This window comes from Lepisosteus oculatus, chromosome 1 (genome assembly GCF_040954835.1).
Source record: "Lepisosteus oculatus isolate fLepOcu1 chromosome 1, fLepOcu1.hap2, whole genome shotgun sequence".
NCBI lineage: Eukaryota > Metazoa > Chordata > Actinopteri > Semionotiformes > Lepisosteidae > Lepisosteus > Lepisosteus oculatus.
Window position 1 is genome coordinate 76,717,636 of NC_090696.1, and position 8,566 is coordinate 76,726,201.

At 41.7% G+C, this 8,566-nt stretch overlaps 1 protein-coding gene across 3 annotated transcripts in view; it reads right to left on the bottom strand.

Annotated features, from left to right (window-relative positions):
* Positions 1–3,088, bottom strand: part of slc7a2 (solute carrier family 7 member 2) — a 40,386-nt gene extending 37,298 nt beyond the window's left edge. Inside the window, exon 1 of one of the 3 annotated variants that reach the window (XM_015345915.2) lies at positions 2,942–3,088. The gene's annotated coding sequence lies outside the window, so the exon portion shown is untranslated. Of the gene's footprint in view, positions 1–2,838; positions 2,897–2,941 lie in introns of those variants that run through there. The other 2 variants (XM_006630113.3, XM_015345917.2) reach the window with 2 other exon arrangements.
* Positions 3,089–8,566: the final 5,478 nt, after the last annotated feature.

The following is an 8,566-nucleotide window of genomic DNA, read 5'->3' on the forward strand; positions in this document are numbered from 1 at the left end:
ATGAGGGGCCATCTGTTGCTGAACAAAAATGTTTAGTTAAACTAAGCAGAAATTATTTACTCACTGATGCCTGGCAGGCCTTTTACACTTTCTCTGACGATGTACCTCTGATATATCCACAGTCCAAACAGCTCCATGAGAGTGCTGAAAACAAACACGGTGTACTGTATCACCCTAAAAACACAAAACTAAAGGATAGCGCAGGTTATTTCTGCTGGGTGCCTCCTGCATGTTGGATTCCAAGAGGACTACGAATCTGTTCATGGAAAAGGCTTCTTATTGTATGAGTTTGACTTACATAAACCCACAGCTGGGCTTCAGCGCATTAGAAATATAAAAAAAGATATATATTGATTTTTAAAGGATATGTTTTTAGGGTTATCGACCCTGCCAAACTATGTGTAGAAGACTTTGAAAGATAAACATAAAGATTGATTTTGCACTGCCATATGACAACAAATCTTAAAATGCACTCTACGTTCAATCCTGCATATAGACTCCATTTAACGGTACGTTATCCAGTGAGCCAAAAAAAACAAAAAAAAATGTTAAATCTAATCAAAATTAGAGGAAATGTATCCACATGCTGGGCCAAATATCTTCCCCAAGTCTAATGAAAAATGTACCCAAAATTGAATTCAAATGAATAATCACACTATTCTGGCAGATGACTTTCCTGGAGAAGGCTGGATTTTGTCATTCATAAAAGGAAGTACTCCAAACTAACAAAAACTCCCATTGCTGACAATCAATATCCGAGTGCTTTATGAAAACTACAACTTCATATTTTCCATTCCCTTTTATAGAAACACACTGAACTTCACAATTTAAATACACAAAGCAAGTGACTTTGCCACAAGACCTACTCCCTGTGATGCCCTAGAAAGAGCAGCAATAGTTTTGTGTTTTTAATTCTTCAAATGAAACATTAAGAACCTGTTAGGAGGCTAATTGTCTTCAGGGAACATTGGCCCTGGTGTGAGTGTGTCTTTGTGCGTCCTGTGCCCAGGCTGTACCCTGCCTGGTGGCTGTTGCTTGCCAGGAAGGGGCTCCTCCGCCCCTGTGACCCTGTACTGGATACAAGATGGATGGATGGAATATCTTCAGTGCGATGTTCCGATGGAACTGCATCCTGGAGATCAAACCTTGGAGGTAATAAGGTTCTGACAACTGCTACTACTGGACAGATATCCAGGGCTTCACACTGAAGTCACCGAACAAGGATTAACATCTCTGAGCAAAGTGCAGGACGTCCACAGAGATTTACATCACCTGCAAGTCTGCAATCCAAGGGAATCAACCAAAACAGTCAATAAAATACAAATGCAACCAAAGGGCACCTGTTTAGTACTGTTTGGTAAAAAGCCTGTGGTTTAAAGGATATGCAATGGCTTTTTAATGCCCTTACCTAAGCCTGTACTTTAAGGGAACATAAACTGATCTACAATTTGTAGAAAAGGGTAAAATATACAGTAGGTTTAATTAATCTCTCAACCATGAAACGGAAGTGGAATTAGATCTGGAAATGTTGAAGGTTTTCTTCCTTTATTGCTTGTACAGTATATGATTTTCTAACCCACTATGATTCCATAGACCCCAGTCAGCAAGACTTGCTCCTGTGTTTTATCACACACAAACACTGGGTTGACCTGAGAGCTAAGCAGACAGTATTGCCACCAGAGTGCTTGAAAGTGTTGTAACTATTTATACCACTGATCAGCTTAAAACATGCCAACAAATACAGTATGTTAGTGTCATAGTTTCTTATCTTTAACTAAACTTCTCTAAGAAATGCCATGGACAGGGGACCTACTGTACAGCACCTTTGACTGTCTGACATTGGGTCACCCCTCATGTACAGATAGTGTGGAATTAAATGAACATCTTCATCTGTTCTAAAACATTTGCTCGATTTGACAGGTCAGACCAAAGATTGCTGGGCAAAGAAAGACCATAATTCGGTTGTTTTTCTGAAATAATTCTAACCCTTAAGAAGCATGGGAAATCAGCTGTTTTGTAATAAGACTATTCTCTTTGCTATATAGGTGAACGATAAGCAAGAGAGCACCTGGGAAGTGTCTAGGAAAGCACGTGTCTACTCCAACTTCCGAGTCTTCAATTCAAACTGTTGTAGATTTTATTACAACACATTATCAGCACATTAATGAACAAATGTTACTGGTTTTATCAGAAAACTAAGAAACAAGCGTTGCTCTGTCTCTACCTGTGCAAAACAAAAACGGCCGTACACAGGCTGGCAGATGTTTAAAATGAAGTACCGATGCTTTTTAACATTTGAAAATTCATGCAGACAGGTAAGACGTCTTACCAGAGGCTACAGCTTTAAAATGTTCATTTAAGGCTGTGCACAGCCTGCGAAAAGGAACAGCCCTTAAATTAAACAGACCAGATAAATTTCATTAAACGCCTTTCTGCGCATAATACGAATATGGTATTACTAATATCAAATTGACAGAAATCTGTTTAATAGATTTGTGTTACATTCTTCCAAATACTAGAACACGAATTATACTAGGGCTTCAAAGTTTCTGTCCATTTTTTTAACTGGGTTTATGCACAGCAATGGAAGATAATTTTCTACACAGGGGCATAAAAGTGATACACATATGCGATCATCAGTTAGCCTCCGAAACATAAGGAGTTTCAACATTTCGCTTTGCGAAGCACAGGAATAAACGTGACACATTTTCACTGGAATTTTGATCTTGTCTCGTCACGCAAAGAACAGGTATGTCCGTGTTTGTTTGTTTGTTTTTAATTCTAAGCACTCGAATGATGTTTTAGAACACGGGTGGTATATCGCGGAACGGTACAAACCTGAAATAACAATAATGATCACGATGCGTCTGCAACATGAGTCGAGCCATTGAAAAGCGAGAAGAGAAAAGACTGTGTTTTATGTTAGAAAAAAAGTTCTTACCGTGTACGGAATCCAAAGTTGGAGTGTCTGTTCAAAACATTCATTTGCTGCGCGGTGAAATATTCCTCCTACATTACCACGTGTTCCATCCCTTTAAAAAAGAGGGCTTTTTCCCAATCCATGACATTTAAACCAATAAGTGTTTGAGAAGCATGGGCGTGTACAGTATTGCACTACATTTAGTTTGAACTCTAGGAGATAGGTTTCGGAGTAACTGAACCTGCCTCTGGTTATCTTTTACATATGGCTGTGCCAAGTTTAAGCAACTTTCCCGATGTCTGATCCTTTTTAAACCTGAAAATCATCTTTTTTTTTTGAGTCTCGGACAGCAGCAAAACTTTCCTATGGTGTGGTATTCAATGTAAATTTAAATACAAAAAACATACATTCCGCAAAAAGTTTAGCTAGAGGTAATTGATTAAAAGAATGGAAACGATTCGTAATGCGCCCGAAGAGTAAGACATATATTTTATCAGAAGTTCAGGTGGGTAGCTGCGTCAGCATGCGTAGGCTGCAAAGGAACAAGTAATAGGTTTATTCCATGCTGAAAAAAAGAAGAAAGAGAACACAACGTTTCGGCCGTGGAGAAGACACCTGACACCTGAAGAAGGCTCCACGGCCGAAACGTTGTGTTCTCTTTCTTCTTTTTTTCAGCATGGAATAAACCTATTACTTGTTATTTTATCAGAATACAATCTCCCCAGAACACTGAATTTGTAGTAACTTTATGAGTGCAGTATCTGGCATTATATTTGTGTGTGGTTATTTCTGCTGGTACTACATTTTTTTTGTTACAATTAACATCATAACGGCAATAGACCGTAATGCCTTTAAAATGATTTATTTTACTTCAAATGACAGACCGAACTGTACGTTATGTGTTCTAAACACGTTTGGTTCTTATACCTTTTCACGCTCGGAACTGTTTCGTACTCAGTTTATGGTAAGACGTATTAAGCGGGTTTCCGTAATAGCCTGGACAAACAATTACATAATTGGGGTTTATATCTAGCAGGTAGTCTGGTGGCTCGCTCGCTTCTCAAGGGCAGGGGTATTATTAGGCGGTCTCTCCCACGCCTCCCCCTGAGCTGGTGATCTGAGGGCCTCTGGCGCAGACCAGCTGTAACTCGAGTCGCCCAGGCTGCGGTGCGCCTCAGGGGCGGATGAAGAGGGTGTCCTTCTTATAGGTCAAATGCTCCTTTGCATTATCACAAAAACTGTAGCACGCACCTTTCTCTACCCTTCAGGTCAGAACAAGTAGTTTAAGATCAGATCACTTTATTGGCCATATACAGTACAATTTCTTACATTAGGAATTTGCCTTCACACATACTGCAGCTTGCTCTCCATGAGACACACAAGCAGGGAGAGAGAGAAGCTTAGGGTCAGAGCACAGGGTCAGCCATTTATACAGCACCCCTTGAGCAGCTGGGGTTAAGGGCCTTGCTCAGGGGCCCAAGTGAGTAGGATTCCTCTGCCGGTCACAGGATATGAACCAGCAACCTTCCAGGAAGGGGTACAGATCCTTATCCACAGAGCCACCACTCCACTCAGGCCATTATACACTACTCGTCTGATCAGAGATGCATAAAACACAATTAGGCGTTCCCTGCCAAATGTAATTATAAGGGCCCTGGGCACTAGAGGCAGTAAAGAGGACTTCTGCCTGCTCTCTGAATTGCATATAGGCCTGATGATCAGAGACCAGGATCCAGTAGGTTAGGGGTGTCCAGTCCTGGTTCTGGAGGGGCTTTATTGGAGGTTTTCTAGAGCTCTTTTTGAAAAGAAGAAGCTGTTAAATTGGGCCAGTAACCAGCAGGTGTAGCTCGTTAAGAGCTGAGCTGGAGTGAAAACCATCAGACAGACTGGTCCTCCAGGACCAGGACTGGACAGCCCTGCTGTAAGTAGCTGTTACTTCTGGTTTGTGATCAATTACTCATTCCTGTTTTCATCGTTTTCTTTTTCTTTTGGTTTAACAGCATTGCTGTTCCACTAGATACACAGGGAGATCAGAGAGGTTTCTAATGGGAGGTGGACTACCTGGCTCTTTGGTAGTTAGAAGTTTGGTAATTGGGCTTTTGTAGCGTATTAATCCTTTGATCATGTTCATGCAGTGTTTTGTTAGTTTGTGTAGCTTGACGTGGTTGTGTGTTTGAGGCACCTTCTTGTATTTCTTGAGACATTTGAGGAGTGAGGTGGAACCGGTCGCACTGTTCTGTGAGTTTAGAAATCTGAGTCTGCTTGTGTGAACAGTGTCTTTTTCTAGGAAAGATTCCATCTCCTCATTTATTCAGAAGCCATGCAAATCCTTATAGTCTTATATGTGAAATCACAAGAACATTTACAGTAGTTAACATTAACACATATTTGTTTAAATTGTCAGCTTTACATTCATTGTTTAAGGTGAGGACTTTATTGAACGCCTTGGCATTTTTATAAAATATTCAAACTATTATAAACTTTTTCAAATTGTGAAACTTCAGGAATCTGATTCATATTCTTATTTGAATTGCTTCACAATTTCATTTTATAATTATAATTCTTACACTTATATAGTATTCTTTTCAAGAAACACCCTGGGATCTTTAATGACCACAGAGAGTTCTGTCTTATCTAAAGGACAGCACCTCCTTACAGTATAGTTTTCCCATCACTGTACTAGAGCATTAGAACCCACACAGACCTAAGGGTGAGCACCCCCTACTGGCCCCACTTACACCACTTCCAGCAGCAACCTTAGTTTTTCCCAGGACTCTCCCTTCCTGGTACTGGCCAGACTCACACCTGCTGAGTTTCAGTGGGCTGCAGGTTTTGAGCACAGTTACTGTACATATTACACTTAAAATGCAGAACTTAACCTTTTCTGGTTGACTGTCTCTTGTGGAGATTGGCATGTCATTAGTTTTAATTGCAACAGTTGATAAAACTGGGGATTGCAAAACTGAAAATTACAAAGAAGCTGAAGTGTGCCCTCTGCTGTTTCAAACAATGTGAAAATGAGTACAGTACTGTGTCAAAAGTTTTTTTTTTAATTACAATCTTTTACCAACCAAAAATGCATTTTTTGTTTAGCTGGAATTCATATATAAGAGTGGCATGCATGAAATAATTATTTCTCCAATCACCCAGGCAATAGTAACGCACAGTGTTACACAGTTACACAGTGCGTTGCGCAGAGTAACGAATCCACCGTACCCTGGTGAAATAAGGAATACCGCACCAGGTACAGAACTGGTAATAACACCAGAGGAAAATAATTTCAATAAACAGCAAGAAAAATGAAAGAAAATAGAAAGATATAAGAAAATGAGGAAAAGATGCTTCAGCGGAAGAGCAGTAAGAGCCCAACCCTTGGTAGAGTAATACAACAAAGCTATTGTTCCATTGGAACCTCCTGAAGTATGAAACACAGGACCATGTGAGGTACAGAATGAGTAGTGCAAGACATGGGTGGCGGGATATTATTGTCACATCTGGCGGGAGAAAGACAACTGGAGTTAAAACAGAAGGTTGGAAGAAGACGCTCCAGCAGCGGGCGGTAAGCGAGAGCCGCGCGGGTGTCGGGACAGACTCAGGTCCAGTCTGGGCAGGTGAGTGTGAGCAGGTAGGTGCTGGGGGGAGAGGTGGTCTCTCCACGGGGGGGGTGCTGCAGGTGAGGAATGGCAGCAGGAGGCAGGAGAGAGAAAGAGAGGGGGGAAAGGCATCACCTGGTGCCAGGCAGCGGTTGTGGGGCCTGGCCAAGAAGGAGAGACGCTAGAGCAGTTGTCTGAGAGAGGCAGAGTGATGGTGGTGGTGGAGAAGATAAATGAGCAGGAACCCTTGGATTTGCTTCTCAGCACACTGGATCCCGAAGTTCTTCACCCACAGGAGAGGAGCCACTTCACCCACCACTGAAGAGCAGCTCCAACAGCAGCCTTGCGGCGCGGCAGCAAAACTGCAGAAGAAACAAAACACCGATCCCTCCCCACATACTGTAAGAGAAGGGAAAAACAGCAGGCTAGATTATGCAGTGGAAGTCAGAGAGCACACTGGGGTTAACACCCTCGCTCTTACGAAAGAGATGTATCATGACCACGAGCTGTTGGGAGTTTAATATCTTATCCTCAGGACAGCACCTCCAACGGTACTGTTTCCAGTCACATTGCTACACAACAGGTTTAGGGATTCCGGTCCTGTGGGAAGGGCACCACCTACTGGTCAGCCTGGCTTTGCTGAGAGGCCTCCCATCCTGGTAACACCCAGGCAAGGCTCTGCTGCTTTCCGAGGCCCTACGAGACGTATAGGAACCACCCCACATACGTATGCTACAGGTGTACGAGTCTGGGTTTGTCGAAGAAAGGAATAATCGGGATTTAAAGGGGAACTGCAAGGCTATTTTTATATTTCGGAGTTAAAAAGTATCAGCATCGATTTGTGCATTTCCAACCCCCATGAAAGTAAAACGTTCACAGTAACTTGTAAAACTTCCAATTCACATCACAAAACAGACAAGATTTCCAGGTATGCACAGATCCATGTTCTGCGATTCAGAACGAAGCAACAGAACTGGTGACACAAAGCAGCCCTACGACATTGTAGACACATCTCTTTTAATCCAATAAAAAATATTGCTCTCAACTTCAAAATGGTTTTGCCAACAAATACTACTTGTTAACTCTGCATGCAGATCACGTTGGGACATTTCTGCTGTGAAATATCTGCTGCATTACCTATTTGTTTGCTCATACATCACAGTGCATCAGTCTTCACAGTGACTAGTGAGCAGGAAGGGCCGCATCACGTCACAGTTCTCGGGAACTCTCGCTGTCTCCTGTGAAAAGCCCATGGGAGTGTGACAACATGGCGACTTACAGCACTTTCACAAAGTTCACGATTTCATGCTCACTTCGAAATTTGTAAACATCTTTCTATAATGAACATTTACAGTTGTACATTACAACATGAACATTGAATGAACATTTATTCATCGTGTTGTAAAAATAATTGAAATGGTTTCTGGGCTTAAGGTTAAGGACTTAAGGACTTAATGGTCTCTGGACGTCTTGACAGGTTAGAAGAACTGAATTCTTTGGTCTTGAACAGGGAAGACTATGTGAGGTCTTGATTCAAGTACTCAAATATTCAAGAAACTGACAAAGTCTAGCCAGTGGACTTCTTCATAATCAACTGTAAAATGTGATTGAACGAAACTAAGGATAAGAGTATTCAGGTCTATTAAGACAGGAGGAACTTCTTTATACAATGGTGGTGGAAGTCTGGAACAAGCTACCCAGCCGTGTTGTTGAAGGCCCTTCGAGACGAACAGTAGCTGGATGAGATCAGGTGACTACAAGCCACCAAATGAGAACCATCTTGGAACTCGCAAGCTTTTTAGGGAATGAACTCTGCGCCAGACAGCAGTGCTATCTGGTTACACTAGCGAAGCTCGAAGAGGATGAGCTCATTTCACAGTCAGGAGAATCTGGTACATGGATTACCTGAGTAACGCACAGACAGGTGGGAATAATTATTGTTTCATAATTTAATGATTATAACTGTAACAACCGTATGTAGGACAGGGATGGAGAAGTATGGGCCTTAACTATCTGTACTTTTCTAATACAGAATGATTGAAAACTAGTGCAT